General features: G+C 35.1%; 1 long non-coding RNA gene across 1 annotated transcript in view; it reads left to right on the forward strand.

Moving 5' to 3' along the window:
* The window catches only part of LOC141378549 (uncharacterized), a 239,466-nt gene that overhangs the window by 165,007 nt on the left and 54,986 nt on the right, over positions 1-19,473 (forward strand). Inside the window, exon 5 of the long non-coding RNA XR_015513292.1 lies at positions 16,470-16,578. This is a non-coding gene — a long non-coding RNA (uncharacterized LOC141378549). The remainder of the gene's footprint in view (positions 1-16,469; positions 16,579-19,473) is intronic.

The raw sequence follows: 19,473 nt of genomic DNA on the forward strand, positions 1-19,473 counted from the left end.
CCTAGTAAAATAGCAACTTTTCATTTTCCATTCGTCTTAGTACACATTGTAACTACAGAAGAGTTGAGCTTTAAATAGAAAATGTATTATTTACATTTCATATTTATATTTATATAATATAAACAGTATATATATTTATATAATATTACTATTTTTTTAATGGTCTAATCTAATCTACAGCTAGTTAAGCTAAATGTGCTCTCGCCAGACCCAAAGATCAGCTAAATGGATTCAAAAATGAGCCTATTTCGAAAAAACGAGTAGTGTTCCTTTAAAAGGGCCTCTTGTCATTCCATCCCAGACTCCTTGTCTGATCACTTCTGTCTGCTGTTAAAAGATGTGAATACTTGGCTGTTAAAGTTTGATGGGCTTTTGTCTGACTCGCTCATTGAAAAAGTTCTGACCTTCTTTTGAAAGTGATCTGATAAGGAGTTCACTGATTTTGTTCCGGGTATTTATTTCACTTCATTTGATGTGCGTCCTAATGCATAAAACGCCCAATTAATTATATTATGTGATTCTAAGACATGCTGACTGCTTGGTACATGCAGCCTTAGATACTCTAAATCCAGCAATTAATTTACAATTGATACTGCACATGTATGTAGAAGTGCCTCTCTTAAAACTCTGTGAAGATCTTGTCTTGATGAGATATGCGATATGAGAAGCCATTAGATTTACTAAAATATTCATGAATGGAACATGACCCTGGTTATTATCTAGGGCCTATACTGAACAGGTCATTGGGTGATGCTCTTTCACTTCACTGATTGAAATTTCCAATCGTTTTATCATGGTAATGATAAGGGAAACCATTTATTGCTGATCATTTATGGAACTGAGAGCCTGTAGAATGTAATAATCCCATTCATTCAACTTTTATCCAAACTATAGTATGCATTTACTTGAAAATACTGTCCTTGGCTTTAAATCTTTCAGGTTTTAAAAAGCCTAGAAAATGGATGTTGCAGAAACTTCAAAAAAAAAAAAAAAAAAAAAAAAAACATTTTCTTCAGTGGCTCTCTGAAACACTTCAGAAACAGAAAGTGTTTTTACTGTACATGGTTCTTGAGTTCCTTTGTGGATTTCTTGCATTGAGACGTTTGATAATACTGTACAGTACATTTAACGGTAGAGTGTGTTCTTCAGATCAGTGTACTAGTTTTGGGGTATTTTAAAGTAACAACACATTTATGGTTTTCTGAAAAGCTGGAGATTTAAATATTTAAACTTTTAAAAGCTGCTTCAGACTGTAAAACCATTTTTGGATTAATGTGGGCCTTTTTGTTTAAATGTAATTATTTTTATGAAAGTGTCTACAGGAAGATCCTAAAGTGTGTCTATCATGCTTTCCCCCTAATATTGTACTACCTGTATTTCAGTTTATCACTCATTATTACCACAATTTGAGGTGGTATGTATAGCAGAAATCAAACTCTGAACTCCAGGCTTGGGTGTATCTCTGAATGGATGTAGTGGACTCAGATGCAGCTCCAAATGAATCGACGCTGTTTATCAGCCTTCCTAAAGCACATAAATGCAGCTATTCTCTCAATAAATCCATGTTAGACATTTAGTAACCAAGCTAAAGTCACCGGGCAGACAGAAGCTCCACCCATGGCGCTAATTCACATCTATTGTTCAGTGAATTTAACACACGAACGAAATAGATTTGATATGCAAGGGGAAAAAAGTAAACTCAAAATTTACGTACTCAAAATAGCCAGAATACACTAAATTGCCTATCCCACAAAACACTGAAAACTTAAATATATTTTATTAATAAATAAGATGTAATCTAAATAAATACATTTGATTTACTGAAGAATTACACAAACTAACATTACTGAAAAAGTTTACACCCATTCATCAATGCATAATTTACACATTGTTAATTTATTCATTCATTTTCTTTTCAGCTTAGTCCCTTTATTAATCAGGGGTTGTCACAGCGGAATGAACCGCCAACTTATCCAGCACATATTTTACGCAGCGCATGCCATTCCAGCAAAAACTGGGAAACACACACTCTTGCACACACTCACATACAATACGGCCAATTTAGCTTATTCAATTCACCTTTACCGCATGTCTTTGGACTGTGGGGGAAACCCGAACCTCCGGAGGAAACCCATGTAAACACCGAGAGAACATGCAAACACCACATTGAAATGCCAACTGAACCAACTGGGGCTCAAAACAGCAACCTTCTTGCTGTGAGGTGATTGTGCTACCCACTGCGCCACTGTGCTGCCCAATTCGCACATTGTGTACATCCTTTTAAAACAGTTTCTGAAGACTGAACCAAATTTAGGGTGGTGCATGATTTCGTCCTTTGAGAACCAATTGGATTGTTGGAACCCTATGGAGCAGAATGTTTTTAGATGCCTGATGATGATGAGAACATGGAGGTAAATTTTACAGATGGTATTGTATCATGTTAGTTCAAACCACTGCCTCATATAGAACCTTAATAGTCATTTTATATGAACAGAGTGAAGAAAAGTAGTTTTGTTATTTGATTAAAGACTATGAGGGCAAATTGATTTTTAAAAAAACAATGAAGTGCACAATGCATAATTTATAACAAGCACTACTTTACATATAAAAAATATGAAGACAACATTGTACATGTTTCAGTGACTTCAAAATTGTAATTTTTCACTAACCACGCATAAACATTTCTTTCTCAAAAACACAAACACATACAAACAGGCTGCTTAGGTATTATAGTAGCCCTGCTTGTGCTGTTTACAGTGTTATCACACTTTAGCCATTAATATGTTTTTAAGATACTAAAAACAACACAAATGTCAGTGCATGTTAAAACTTCTACATGGCCCCAAAACACCCTTAGACCCCTGAGGGTTAAAGGCTTCTTGCATATAAAGTATTTTTATACTAAACAAAGCACACAATATGACAATAGTGCCCAGTCTCATTGGAAACGCATGCCTCGACCTACATTTTTGTGAAAAGGAACATGCATTGCTCTAGATATGTTTTTTTGCATGTTTAAGATGACAAATCTACTAGAGGCCATTGTGCGTTTTTGCAAATCTGAAATTTGTCGCTTGTTTTTTTTTTATTTGTTTTTTTTATTCATTTTCAGAAACTCATCCTTCTTGTACATGTCCACAAAAGGCTGGGCTTGTCTGATCACCAAACAACTGACCTAAACCAATAGTCAGTAGTGTTTTCTAAAGCAAACAAATGAAAAAAGAAGTGCACCGTAGCTTTTATTTGTTTTGTCAAACCAAGCTTGAACTTGAAGCTGAGCACTTTACATCACAAACACAACACCATCAATAGTATAAAGATTAACCAAGCAAAAAGACCATGCAATAAAAGTTGCCCATATGTACTGTAAATAGATGGGTGAAGCAAATTGATTATAAATATTAGATACTTTTAATTTGTTTTGTAGTATTTTTTTTCTTTGGTGTTGTGCGAAAAAAATGTTGCATGTTGCATGCTTTATTAATTGATCATACTGTATGCCCCTGTAAATATTAGTGTGAAAAGGAACAAAAGGATGTTCGTGTCACACTGCCTCGTAGTGAACATTTGATCTCAGAACTGCAAAATCAATGTTAAAATAGATTTTTTTGGGTTCATTTTGTTTCACAATTTTAGCTGAAGCAGGTTTTTGTTGTGTGAAATGCTTATGCTTGTCCTCCATACGTACAAATGCAAGCTTACATCTTTAAAATATGTGTTCATACATGCTTCTGCTTACACAAGATGTTACATAAGATATTAAACTATACAACAAACAAATTAGAAACAGTAGAAACATCCTGCTCATTTAGTGTTTGCAATGGTGGGTCTAGTTGATCAACTTCTGAGGTTTCATCATTGAACATGGGCTTGAACTGATACAGTAAAAGAAAGAGTAAAATCAATGCAATCGTTTTTGTCTACTGTGGTAACTGGCACTGAGAATAGAAAGCCTTCTGAATAAACATGATAATGTGAGATTCTTATTAGATAAAGTTAAATGTGTATTTTAAGAAAAAGAATTGTATGTATGTATGTACAGTATGTATGTATGTATGTATGTATGTATGTATGTATGTATGTGTATATATATATATATATATATATATATATATATATATATATATATATATATATATATATATATATATATACATACATACATACATACATACACACATACATACATACATACATACATACATTATTATTATTATTATTTTTTTATATATGAATGGTTATTATAAGAGACCTCCGAGACAAATAATGGTCCTTTTAGAGAGCATTAAATGCGGCGCTTTTTGGATGCATGCAAAAACATAGTGGTTTTGTGTCCGTCTCTTTAAATGCAAATTAAATGAGAATGCCTTCCTTTAGAGTGATGTTCATATTTGTAACTTAGAGCTGATGCTCAAAAGCATCTTTATGTTATAAAAGAAGATAAATAAGTAAAAAGTAAAATGAGGATATTCATTATGTTAAACATATAGTGTAAAAATACATAGCAATTAATTAATGCATGATATTTGTCAACAATGAGCAGGGTAATTCAGCAACTGTGCAGCAGAGAAAGAAACGGATGCGTCCACTGTCGACAGCTTCATTGAATATAATTGGAGCAGTTTTGTTTTGACGTGTCACGCTGCGCTGCACCGCTTGCATCCGCTGTAGACAGAGTCAAAGCTGTGGCTGAATGCCTTCCTATCTATTTTATTGTGTGAAAAAGGATTCCAGCAGCTCATCAATAACATTTCCAAGGACCTAAACTTCACCTTGCCGGTGACAGAAAGGTTAAGTGCAAACCCAAGGCTATGTAGTATATGTTTATCTGCAACCTATTAGTGCAGAGAGCAGTGAATGGAAGCAAAACATCTCACATTTTGATTTCCACATCATTAATAAAAGCAATTTAGCATGTTAATATCTTGTCTCAACTGCAATTAACTCTGAATTATCAATGACCTTGACCGCGCGACCTTACAAGCTCATGAAATTCAATGTAAGACTGTTGGTGCTTGCCTGCTGGCAATGGTAGTGGTGTAACATGTAAAACGTAAGTATTTTATTTATTTATTTTTTTATCTCCATTAATATGCAGACGCTACTGTCAGTTCTATTTTTCTTCATCAGTACCAGAGCAATTATTCTGAATAAGAAAAGCAGAAACATTTCCTGTCAAGTGCTTTTTTTTGTGAATGTGGAAATAAGAAATGTGTTTCATCATCATTAGCACTTTGGGAAATTTTGACGTACATGTAAGGTATACTGCACAAAATGTTCTAATTTTGGGAAAGTTTGAAGAGATGGAAAGTCTGCGGAGTGCAGTCTCTGGAGGGGGTTGAAAACCATCGTCTTTTGTTTAGCAAAGGTAGAATTTCTTGGACTGAGGCCTGCATTGAGTGCATGTGAGAACTGTAGTTTAGTGAGACATTATTTAAGCAAAAGGTCTTCATTAAACTGTCTGTTTCACTGAATACTTGTCAAAATCTCTCTTTTTTTAACAATTGAGACTGATACAGCGGTCAAGTTCAACTCACTGACTCAATAATGTAGTTGCAGATTATTGAAGAGGGATATTATTAGTGAATGAACTTCTGTGTAACAAAGCTTGCATTTTTTGTCATTTGAAACTACATTTATGATAATTCTGTGATACTTATATAGTGATTTTGAACTCGTCTTTTTTGAACTTTGAATGCATAAATTACCATTCACTGTAATTACTTTGAAAAACAAGAATATTATTCAGAATTTGTCCTTTTATGTTCCTTTTGTTCATGCATTCAATTTGATCAAATTTAATACATTGAATAAACTTACCTTCCAAAAAGTTCCATGTTTGTCTTTGTCTTGTTCACAGAGTGTTTTCCTAAAAGTCTTGGTGATTCTCTTGTCTCTGCCGTGCAAACTTTCGTCTCATTTTTTATGTTGGAGTCATGAACACTTATTGTAACTGATGCAAGTGAGGCCTACAGTTTTTTTGGGTGTTGTGGGTTTTTTGTGAGCTCTTTTGTGTTTTGTTGTCATGGCACTTTTGGGGTAATTTCGTTCGATTAGCCATTCCTGGTAAGGGCCTCCACTATTCTGTAGGGAAGACTGACGTGAAATGTTTCGAAGCACAAGTGTTTCGAAACACTGCAACAAAGATTGATCTGAAGCACCCATGTCATTTGACTAAGGTGATTCGAAACATCCAGGTCACGTCACTAAACTGTTTCTCAAAACACCAGATCACTTGACTAAAGTGATTCAAAGCATCTGTCATTTCAAAGCATTTTGACACCTGATGAATTTGCGTTTGACTGATAGTGTTGGAAAATAACCTCTATCTCATTTATCCTATTGGAGTAACTGTGCTGCAAATTGCCCCAGTTTGAAACCCGACTTGTACAAATACTCTAAAATTAAGACTTGATGTATTTTAATAATGTTACTTTTTATAATCAAAACAAGACATATTTATTCACAAAGTGTTCATTCAGTTGTCAGAACAATGTTAAAAGAAAACATGCTACAAGAACAGAATTAAAAAACAAACATCTACTGTATAGGTGCATCACGCTGGATTCAAACTTATTGTCTCTGCATGCTAGTCTAGAACTCTCACTGCTTCACTAAACCATTGGAAGCCTCAACTCTATAACGTGGGGTTTAATACCTTAGTTTGTTTACCAGTTTCTTTGCTGAAGTCGTTCCAGAGCAATACATAAATTTTGCCGCTATAGATGGGTTTCGAAATTTTTCGAAGCTTTGACACATTTGCTTTGACACGAAGCCTCGCTTTGCCCACCACTATTATTCTGTGTCTTTGCCATTTGTGGATAATGTCTCTCACCTGTGGTTCACTGCAGTCCCAAATGTTTTGATTTTGCTATATTATTATTATTATTTTCCAGACTGCTAGATCTCAGATTGTTTTCTTTTCATTTGTATTTGAATTTATTGTGGATCACGGCATGATGTCTAGCTTTTGAGGATATTTTGGTCTACTTCACTTAGTCAGGCAGGTCCAATTTAAGTGATTACTTGATTGTGAACAGGTGTAGAAGTAATAAGGCCTGGGTGTGGCTCTAGAAATTGAATTCCGGTTGGATAAACTAGAGTTAAGTTATGCTAATTTTATCTTGAAGCCTTGACCACACAGGGCTATGTAGTTTTCAATTTTGTTTTTCCTTAATAATAAAAACTTCATTTTAAAACCGCATGATGTGTTTAATTGTGTTATCTTTAAATAATATTTAAATTTGTTTGACGATCAGAAATATAACTGTGTGACAAACATCAAGAAACAAGAATCAGTAAGGGACAAACACTTTTTTTTCACATTACATCACACCACAAAAACATAAAGGTACATTTTTTGCAATCAAAAAATATGTAGCATCTGAAAGCTCAACAAATAAGCTTTTCATTGACATGGATTTGTTAGAACAGAAAAATAATTGGCTAATATACATTTAAAAATCTGGAAGCTGAGGGTTAAAAAAATCTAAATCTAAATATTGAGAGAATTGTCTTTTAACGTTATGCTAATTAAGTTTTAGGTTTTGGTAGGACATTTATTAAAAAAAAAGTCTTTACATATTATAATAATGATTTTTGTCATGAAATAAAAATCTTTAATATGGCCTCATACAATGTATTTTTGGCTATACCACAAATATACCCATGCAAATTCAAATTGGTTTTGTCGTCCAGGTTAACATTGTACAATAAATATTTGCATTACACCATAGTTTAATTTAATAGGCAGTCTATTCAAGCTTATTTTAAATAAACATTTAAAAAGGTTGCAGTCCTTGTCTTGCTCTTCATAAATATTTCTCACAGTTCTTCAATCTTTTACACCTCTGCATTGAGAAATAGGGACACAATTATGATATGTGAGTTTATATCGTGATTTTGAGTATTCTTGCAGTTCTGACTTTTGTTTTTCTTGTGGCACAAAACTTTTATTTTTCTTTGAACATAACACAAGTATTCAGACTACATTTATGATAATTCTATGACACTTTTATGGTGATTTTGCCCCTTTTTTGAACCTTAAAAGCCTCAATTACCATCCACTGTAATTACATTGAAAAACAAGAATATTATTCAGAAATGTTCCCTTTGTGTTCCCCAAAAGCAAGCCATAAGTGTCTGGAACAACATGAGGGTGTGTAAATGATGACAGAATTTTCATTTTTTGGAGGAATAATCCTTTTAAGCTTTCCTCTGATGTACCTGAGAGTGTTTTGTGCTCTTGTAAGATGCTCTCCACAGGTTTTCCCCACAGGTCTTTGCCTCCAAGTTATTGAATCGATGTGAACAATATCTTGACTTTGCAGCGATGACACAGAATGGCTTTTGAGGAAAGATGAGAACAATGATATATTGATGCATGTTCGTGCGTGTGGTGGTGTGCGAGGTGAGACAAGAGTGGCCAAGTTGGAAGAAAATTGATGAGTCCAGTCACATTTTCTAGGAACTATAGAAACCACAGCCCCAGTCATCAGAAAGATTTCTTTTTTTTTAAAGGTTTTGTTCTATGAATCACAGCAGACAAATTACAAAGGCCTGTAACTGCATTTTAGTTGCCTCTGAACAACTAAAGCCATTTATATGAAAGGCTCGAGATGTCTTTTTAAAAGTTTTACTACTTTTAACCTGACAAGGCTGCCAGAGGAAGTTAAAAAGGGATTTACTGTATGTTGACTTCAGCCCGGTGGTAGGTTTGTGTTCTATTTAATAAAATCATCAATCAATATATTCACAACTTTTTGTATCTTTTTGTAATCTCTGTTTAATGGGTTACAAATCTGCTACAGTTACATACAATTTCCTTCTTTTGAATAATATTAGGTTTTGTGCTTAATTTTCATTAAAAAGCATGCTGGTAATTATTTAATGACTGTAAGACAGCTTATGTCGTTAAATACAAATAAAAAATGTTACTGTCACAGTTCTGGCTTTTTCTTGCTATTCTTAATTGCAAAATTTTAAAATATTAGTCACTTACATCTCATAATTTAGAGTTTGTATCTTGCAATTGCTTTTTCTGCTGAATTTTGAGATGTAAACTCACAATTGTAAGATATGAGCCCTTTTATCTTGCTTTTTTATTGTTAAAAAAATCCCAAATGTTTGTTTAAATGGAGTGTTTTCACTTGTCTTATGATTCTGTTTATTGTTCACATCTTTGTTTATCTCACAATTCTGAATTTACAACTAACAATTCTGACTTTCTTGCAATTTTAATGGAGAGGATTAACTAAGAATTGTGATATGGATCTCACAAATCTAAGTATTTTGCTCAGTATCGTGATTTAAGATTAGCTTAGAGTTTATATCTTGCATTTCTTAGCATCATGCGGTATAAGTTCATAAATTCCAATATAGAGTTTTTTTTTTTTTAAATGTGAGACATTGCTATTACACACACTCACTGGTCACTTTATTAGGGACACCTTTCCAACTGCTTGTTTACACAAATTTAGGGGGGAATGCTGTACTTGTTTATGTGAATCATGAGGACACATTTCTATAATGACAAATAACAATAGACAACCTGTGTTTCTGTGTCTGTATATGTCCCTATGTACAGTATGTATGTGTATGCGTGTACAGTGTGTATAGAAATGAAATGTAAATATAGTATATAAATAGCAGTATTCATGAAGAGCCTCTAAATCTGCCATTTTGGGATGTTGTCCAGCCCCTGAAGGAGGGTTTGATGAAGTTATTGGCCGTCGGCTGGCAGAGGGTCACTTCTCCGCTGTTGTCTAATGTGTTGGTCACATTCTCATGAGATCGCTGAAGGTCAAGGCAGTCGACACAGCGGAGCAGCTAACTCTGTGGTATCTGGATGCACTCAATGTGCCTGAAGCATGCCGGCAGCTTTTTCCCTTGCTTCAGGTTACATTTAAGGCATAATAGAAGGCATTATGGAAAAACAGGTCCATTTTCCCATTGTGGCTTATAGGCTTTGAATTTATATATGTGCCATTATCCATTAGCATCATTCGTATGCATTGGATATTTGTAATTGCAAATTTTCAGTTCAATTTAACCCTCTTAATGATGTCAGACTATGAATTATGATTACATAAAAACTTCATGAATCACCACTTAAAGGAAATGTATTGTTTGTGGTACATTATGAAGCAAATCATTAGGCAGCAAGAGAAAGGAATTAAGTTAACAGACGCAGGAAATATTACCGTCGGGTTAATGATCTGTTTGCAAAGCAGGAATCGGAAAGTTGCTAATGCAGTTTGTTTTATAAAAGTGCCACGAAAATGAAATATGCATTCATTATCTGAATACTTCAATCTGTTTCACTAAAATAGTTCACTCCAAATTTGCAGTCGAAATTGAAAGCATGAGCAGCGTAGAAGAACAAAAATCCTTTGTAAGTGTTAAGATAAAACCCATAAATGCAGCTTACTCTAAATGTCAGAAATGAGGTAATGTATGCCTACTTCAACTGCCCACTGTTTTTATTGTTTAAGCTAATTCATTATTGTACCTCAGTTTGTTTACTGCCAGCCTAATGCATTTATGTCCCATTTTTTTGCCATTTGTTTAAGATTTATACAACTTAATCACAGCTAATTGTTAAAAAATGTATTCGTCCATACGTAAATTGCTCTCCACCCTTAGAGAGATGCACACAGTTGCTTGTTTCCAACCGCATTTAATAATTCAGTAGCAACAAGCATCCAGAGTGCTGCTTTTACTGCAGATGCTGTCAAATAATTAACCATTTTCACTGGTGTAGCATGTAAAACAGCAACCTAAAAGTGCACAGTTTGTAGATTCTCAGGCTAACATTTGAATAAATTCAGTAGGGAGATGAAATGAGGCAGACTATTTTGACATCAATCTGTGATCTGTATTTAAGGGAGGAGTATGAAACAACAGCAACATTAATCAAGCCGCCCATCCAGATGTTCTCAAGGTCAGGCCGATGCTCACAAAAGGCTACACACTGGCACCGCGCTGAGGGAAACGCGGCATAATATTACCGTTTTAGTAAAATGCTAGTATTCAGAACGGGATCAGTAGCTGGAATTGATTTACAATGTGTGAGACAATATCTCTCTCTTGTAAGAGAAGAATTATAGATGTGCAGTAAACTAGAAGATGTTTTTTTTTACTGGCTGTTGTCAGGCAGATAAGAGAAAAAGCTTTCTAACCAACAAAACCCTAATGACTGGTGGAATGTGAATGTGCAAGCCATTTAAACTAATTACTTTCATTCATTCATTCATTTTCTTTTCGGCTTAGTCCCTTTATTAATCCGGGGTCGCCACAGCGGAATGAACCGCCAACTTATCCAGCACGTTTTTACGCAGCAGATGCCCTTCCAGCCGCAACCCATCTCTGGGAAACATCCACACTCACATTCACTTTCAAACTCATATACTACGGACAATTTAACCTACCCAATTCACCTGTACCGCATGTCTTTGGTCTGTGAGGGAAACGAACGCAGGGAAAACATGCAAAATCCACACAGAAATGCCAACTGAGCCGAGGCTCGACCCAGCGACCTTCTTGCTGTGAGGCCAGTAATTAATTTTTAAGGAAAATTACGTTTTTGACACAATATAATAACCAATGTATTATTACATGCATTCTAGTTTGTTTAGTTGATTTATTTATTTATTTACAGTATCAGTAATATATTCTGACACTAGAAGCACCGCCTGTTGATCCTACCTTTTGGCTTTGCAGATTCTATACTTTAAATATGTTTTAAATATTTAGGAACATTTATTAAATGTAGAGTGTATATTTTAAAAAAGAAATACTTAGATTTTTATCTTATTAGGAGGTTACAACAGTTTGGTCAAAATATTCTGGAGAGGGTATTTAAGAATTTGGTTGAAAGCCTTGTGAGTTTTAACATGATTGCATGGACTGTTGTATGGTAGCCGAGAAACCATTTAAGAAATGATCTTCATCGGTTTGACAGCACAGCAAATTCTCACAACACAAAAACGTTGCATTTGGTCTCAACACAAACAACTAAAGAAACGTGCTGCATTTGGTCACGACGCAACTTCAACGCATTTCTTCAGTTGTCATTACTTCATTACTTCAACTTAAGTGGAGTAAGTTCACAGTACCCAAAAAGATTAGTTTTTTTTAACTCAAAGGGTTTGTAGCAATCGGTTTCCTCAAACAGTTTGAGTTGGCTTAACTCATTGGGTTTACAGTACTCTGTTGGTTTAAGTTCTCTTCATTTATTGGGTTTTACTGTGCTCAAATTGCTTCATTTACTCAAATGGATTAAGTTCACAGTACTCATTAGGATTAGTTTTGGTTTGATGCAATTGGTTTCCTACTATAAATATCCTGCCCAAACTTCATTCCATATCCACGTTTTTGGAACCACCCCATCCTTCCCTTTTCCCTCCTCCTCTTTCCATGATCGGGCAACACAGTGGCTCAGTGGTTAGCGCTGCTGCCTCGCATGCACATAAATAAAACATAATAACAGTCACAAGCAATTAACACATTCACATTGAATCAATCAGCATCACCATATTAGCCAAAGTACAAACAGGTCCACCTGAGAAACACCTGATCTCGTATCCCTTGTTGGAATATCTCACCAATTCCATGCGTGTTCAATAAGAAAAGGTCTGGAGAGGCTTTTCTTCAATGCCAAAAATATTAGTAATTTATTAGATACAAATGAATAATTCAATGACAGAGCTCTGGGTTACGTTACCCCAATGCAGTAGTAATTACATTCAAGAGGTTCGCAACTAACATACATTTCCTGACTCCAGCATATATACACAACTGATATTAACAGGTGGAGTTTTGGTGTAACGTCATTTGTCAGTCATTGTTTAGTCCTCCATTGGCCGCACCCCAAACATACTTCCTCTTTTCTACGAATTCTCTGCACAACAAAAAAAGCATACAACTTTCTATGTTCTGTGTTCAGTTTTAACACCTCTCTTCAGACAGGAAGTTTCTGCAGAGCTGAATTTAATTTTGGACCCGCATCTATCTACTTCTGCAAAAATGCTAATTACACAGCACTCACACACAACCGTAGAAGTTCAGTTAATATATGACCCTTACATGACCAATACAAATAATTGTTTGATTAAAAGAAAAAGAGACAAAAATAATAAAAAAATTATTCCTATTTTCCAACACCCTCCTAATGCTCATTGACCAGGCGGGAACCTTGGGTTCATCTATCTCCGAGCTTAGGTTTCTCTCCCTTGAAAAATATGAAGCAAAGATTCCATTTCAAATAAAAGTGCGTTATTTGTCAAACAGGTCCACAACCTCTCATTAATTATATTTTTATTATATTTTATATAATTAATAAAGTAATTAATTCATTCATTTTCGGCTTAGTCCTTTTATTAATCTGGGGTCGCCACAGCGGAATGAACTGCAAGTTTATCTTATCCAGCAGCAGATGCCCTTCTAGGCGCAACCCAACACTGGGAAACCAATACACACTCAATTGCACGCATACATACACTATGGACAATTTGTCCTACCCAATTCACCTGTACCACACCACGTCTTTCGACTGTGGGGGAAACCGGAGCACCCGGAGGAAATCCATGCAAACATGAGGAGAACATGCAAACTTCACACAGAAATGCCAACTGACCCTGCCGAAGATCGAACTAGCGATTTTCTTGCTGTGAGTTGACAGCACTGGCCACTGCGCCACCGCGTCACCAAATTATATTAATTTATTCCATTAATTCTACTTCGTTAACTTTAAATTACACATCGTCATGCATCTGCTTCTTCAATTTCCTCAAGTAGCAAATGTGATGTACAATATTTAAGCGTAGCATAAATATTGTACTAGTAATCTCAAAGGACAAAGGTTGCTTTCAAGATGCTTGTTTTCGCATGTAACAAAGAAATAAATCATGAATAAGGCTGGCAAACTCTAATAACAGACATCACTTGAGGGGACACACAACCGGTGAGCCTTTGCAATGTGCAGGAAACATTTGTCATGCATGATTTTTGTTCCTATACTCCGTTCTTCTGAAATTGTATCTTCACAGGGCATTGAAACGCAGGATGAGATCTCTTCACAGGATTATACAACCTTATCTCCCTAATCAGCTGAAAACAGTTGAGGATGGTTTGATCTATGAAAGAATCATCTGAGCGAGCAGCCGGTTTTCAAGTAGTTGTGATCACCTTATAATCCTTTTATATGAATTTAGTACAGCTTGGAAGGATTTAACGACTGCATTCGTTGCCGCTGGCTGTCAATGTGTCATGTGAGATGTACAGTGGAGTGGCAAATCCATGTAAATGGGTGTGATTGTTCAGAAATCATCCAAGAAAAAAAAAATACATCTGTAAACATTTTCTTTAAAAGAAAGTGTGAAATACATCTGAGCCCTCTGTCTCATGGTACTGTAGAATAAGCAGTCCTCAGTTTGATATGTGACCTGTCATATTAGCTCTGGGAGCCAAGTATGGACTCATTAATCAGGTCAAAAGCTCCTACTATATCACTTTCAAACCAAGGCTCCGGCTACTGCTAAAACAAAGCATCTTTCAATAGAGTTTTTTGTTTATTTATTTATTTCTTAATGTAAAAATTTTTGGGTTTGTATAAAAAAGCATTTTTTTTAAGTCCAATGACTTTACACTCACCGGCCACTTTATTAGGTACACCTGTTCAACTGCATGTTATCGCAAATTTCTAATCAGCCAAACACACTGCAGCAACTCAATGCATGTAGACATGGTCAAGACAATCTGCTGCAGGTCAAATCGAGCATTAGAATGGGGAAGAAAGGTGACAGACAGGCTGGTCTTGTATTTCAGAGTATTTCAGAAAACAAATGCTTTCTAGTATCTGACTTGTCCCACCCCCTTAAAGACGCTTCCCATTTGCTTTTTATTTGATCTTAACTACTCTCACTGGCAGATATGTGATATAAACCAAATGCTATTACTTTACAGGACAATTAGGTGTCAGTTGAGGTAAGGGATTCGGTGAGTCGTATTGGTTGGTTAAAGGGCTGGCTTGTTTTGGTTAGTGACAGGATTAATATTATGGCTAATTGCTATCTGATCAAGGTTAATGATTCGTTTAGGTATTTGGGTGGGTTTAAAAAAGTAGTGTATTATTATTATACATCCCACCCCTCTCAACATGTCAGCCATCTGATTTTATTAAAAAATGAACACATGACAGGCTGTATTTAATGGAAATGTTCAACATGACAGCAATTTCATTTGTGTGTGTGTGCGTGTTTGGGGATTGGTTGCATGTTTGTTCGTGCATGTAGAACTCCATGGTGTTGTTGAATGGTTAAACATGATTGGCTGATGAACATTAAGGTAACTTTCAGATAAATGCACACCTTAAGTTGTTCCAGGCTGGTTTTGAGCACAGTACAGTTCTATTTTATTACACTAAATTATTTTGGTCATTATTTCACAGCCGACTACAGTAAAAAAACTGCAAAACAGAAGGTTTTGGATGAGATCTGTAAGAAGCTAGACCTATACACAAAAAACAGTTGAAGACAAAAATCTGACAAATGTCTGAAATACAAAATACTAAATCTGAGCTGTAACTTTAGCGGTGGGAACCATAATAATTATGATGATAATAATAATAATAATAATAATAATAATAATGATAATGATAATAATAATAATAATAATAATAATAATAATAATAATAATAATAATAATAATAATAAACTGATTACATATATACTTTTTCATTTTGTTCTTATTTCACAATTAATTTAACATTCTTTGAAATTAATTATGACATTTATTAGACATTGACTTAAACTACTACTACTGATTTCCAGCATACTGGTCATCATTCAAAATTGGATTTTTAAACTGAAACTACTGTATTAAATAACTGAATAATACATTTAATTAGTTTGGCATTACAAACACAGCAAAAGTCTGTATATTAAACAATATAGCAATTATCTTTTATGAATGGAGCAGAATTGATTCAGCCATATGAATGTAATTAGGGAACATTGCATGACTTCTCTTCATGTGGTGTGGTTCATATTTAATTATTTATTAAGCTGAAGCAATGATGTGTTTGAGTAATCATGAGGGCTCTTTGCCACAAATATTGATGAATGATGTGATGTGATGTGATTAATTTGTTGTGATTGATTGCCTATTATTATAGCTTTTGCATAAACATTTTGCTCTTTTGATTTAGCTGAATGTATCAAACAAACATATATTCATTATTGGAGTATACTAAAAGCTGACCATTAGTAGGGTTGCATATGTACCTTTCTTCTTGGAAGTGAGGGTATATTACTAAAAGAATCAAACAAGACAATAGCAAATCCAATCTAGATGCACTTGCCCCTCATGACAATACTCAATTTGTTTAGTGTCCTCATGCAGGTACGTTGATTTGATGTAGAGTTGAAAGCTCAGGAGTCAAGAGAACCTCCTTGTTTGTTTCCATGTAGTGCATAAAGTAAAGTCATCCATCACCCCCTCTGACAGAGGACGAAATGGGGTCCATGTCGCCAAGATCCCCTGGAGTATCTCTGCTGCCCCTTTGCGCCAATGCAACAGGTAAGAGAATGATAACAACTGTCTCTTTGTCTGTCAATTCCAATGGAAATGCCTTGGTGATTTAGATCATACTTTTAAGAGCTCCTGTTATTTTTTGATATACTTTCAGTTCAGTTCTTTTAGTACATAATGTTGTTTGACCATGAAAAAATCTGCAAAGTTACACAGCTGGAATTCTACACCAGAAGGGAGATTTTTCTTTATCACTAAGCACTGTTTCTGAACTTTTTTTTTTTTTGGTAATCCTTAGTTTCCTTCTGGGATGGTACGTGTCACAGTATCCTGAATTTAATTGCTGCCCCAAGGCATGCTCAAGGGGATGAGGCCTAGTTGAGTTGCATTAGTACTACAGTATGTTGTCCGAAGCATGGTTCACTGATCTAACACTATCAAACATGCCATTACTAACCCTGCTGTTTACATTCACAGATAGAAATTATATAATGCAAACCAGTGCAACTTTAAAACTCACCATACATGTTGTTTTGTTGTCTTTTGTGCACTCATGACAGGAGTTTAAACTGAAAAGACTTAAACCTAGGCTCATTCTGATTATGTACCCCTATATTCATTTCTGGAGAAAGCAAAATACATCCCAGGAGCTACTTTGTTTACAGTTTTGTTTTCGTGAATCCAGCAGAGGCTGCAGTGTATGCTTTTTCAGATGTTAAATTTCTCTCACGAGTGCCATTTTGCGCCTTCTGTTCTTACATAAATCCACTAGAGTCCGATGTCTACTGACTGACTGACCAATCGACTAACCTACCCTCCCCCTTCCCTAAACCCAACCATTAGTGTTTAAAAAACACAGATTGACTCACCTATCCCCTTCCCTAAACCCAACCACAGTGTTTTAAAAAGCAATCCAGAAAAAAGAAAAGCCCCCTGATTTTTACCAAGTTTTCAGATTTTACCACATTCTCTCCCTGTTATTTACTTCTTTATTTTATTTGTTAGCTTTTTTTTTTTTTTGTCTTACCTGCTTTCTGGAACTGTTTTGCACTGGACTTGAACCCCGTCATCGCAGTCAACTCCTCTCTGCGTCTCAAGTCCGCCAACGTACATGTCGAGCTACCAGACAAACTGGCAATAGTGGAAAAGCCGGTCATATGGAGCTAAGCCAGAAAAGGAATGGCATCATACCGCCCCGTAGTGTACATTTTAAAGATGAAATGCCGCCATACGTAGCTCTGGCTACATAATTCCCTATCTTCAGAAATGTACATAGGGCCACGTTTTCAGATCAAACCTATGTTGAAAAAAATAGATGTACATGATTTGTTGGTTGCTGTACAACAGTGTTTCTCAAACATTTTTCACCAAGTACCACCTCAGAAAATATTGTCTTTCCATGTACCACCATAATGACTGGTATTGATATAAATAGTAGGCCTATTTAAGCGGTTACAGCTCTGCACAGTTCACAAACGTAACAGACTAATTATTATTATGAATATTTATTATTGTCAGCCATTTTAAACATAATAAATAGTTTGGACAATAACACACTTACAGGTAAAATAAAATATAAATAAAATGTCAACGTTTAAATTAAAATGTGATTTTAAAGGTTAATTTAAAATGGCAATGTTCTTAAAAAGTTAAAAGAAAACACCTGACTTAAATATAAAGTATTGTCATAAAGAAGCCTATTCATCAAAACTGCAAATGTTTCTTGGACCTCATAGATATAGGTTATACCATATGTGATAATATTCGTATATAACTCTGTTTGATAAATTTTGAAATATATGTTGTTTATGTATATATGTATATGTGACTTATTTGTATATCTTTGAAATATAAATGTTAACTTGTATTTTAAATAAATAAATTGGATTTGCATATTTAAATTAGAAATTAGATCTGCTTACTGCTCGTTAGAGTAGGCTATGTGTCAGAGAAGCAAGCGATTAAACTATATCTCTCAACATTGGGATATGAAAATATGAGATACGCTCCCAACAACCGTTACAAGTAAGGGGAGGAAAATAACCTCAAATGATTACATTCATAACAGACATTAGAAAAATGAAAATAAAATAAAAAGTTTAGCCTATTAAAAAAGCCAATTTCCTGATCACATTGTTGTTATCTAACATTTCAAAGGGATTGAAGTGTGTTCATTTTTTTACTTGAATTATTCAACGATTCCTCCGCGTACCCCTAGAAGGAAGCTTGCGTTGAGAACCACTGCTGTAGAAGTTACCGAATTTGTGAAGGCACTGCCTTGTTCTGGAAAGGGATTAGGAGCCCTCAATGCAACAAAGAATAATAAAATGAACTGAACTGAGCAGCAATTCATCAGATACCGAATTAAAAACAGTTGGATTTTGCTTTGCCCCAAAAGTGGTAATTTCCTTTATGATGCAATAAATGATAGGTGAGGTATTTTAATATGGATATTTACAGACAGATTCTGGGGACACCTGAGAGTCATATTACATCTTGTAAAGACGGTATAATAGGACCCCTTTTAGAGTTTTTATAGCGATAAAAAAAATTAAGACAGTTTGCTTTTTTATAGTCATGCATTCCTCTGCAGCTCTCTAGATGAATGTTATAATTGGCAGTTGAACTGTAACACACTTTATTATTCATATTTTGCCGTTGGTATCAGTAGAAGGCTGTTTGAAGGGGAAACGTATTCCTTTGGGAGTTCTCATGAACTGGGTAGGACGGCACAGGAGCAACTTGAAAATTGAATTTTTGTGTTGACCGTCTACTGTAGGACGGACATCAAATGTGCGATAATGAAACCCCTAGAAAGGGAAAAGCTGCTCTCCATTTAATAGGCCCATCCATCGGACTGCTCTTTTTTTTTTCCAGTGTGCCCATTAGGATGATGAAGAGAACACAGTAGAGCCGGTAAAAACAGCACTTGCATTTGAGCGT

The sequence above is a fragment of the Danio rerio genome, chromosome 17, assembly GCF_052040795.2.
Source record: "Danio rerio strain M-AB ecotype USA chromosome 17, GRCz13ab, whole genome shotgun sequence".
In the NCBI taxonomy this organism is placed as follows: Eukaryota; Metazoa; Chordata; class Actinopteri; order Cypriniformes; family Danionidae; genus Danio; species Danio rerio.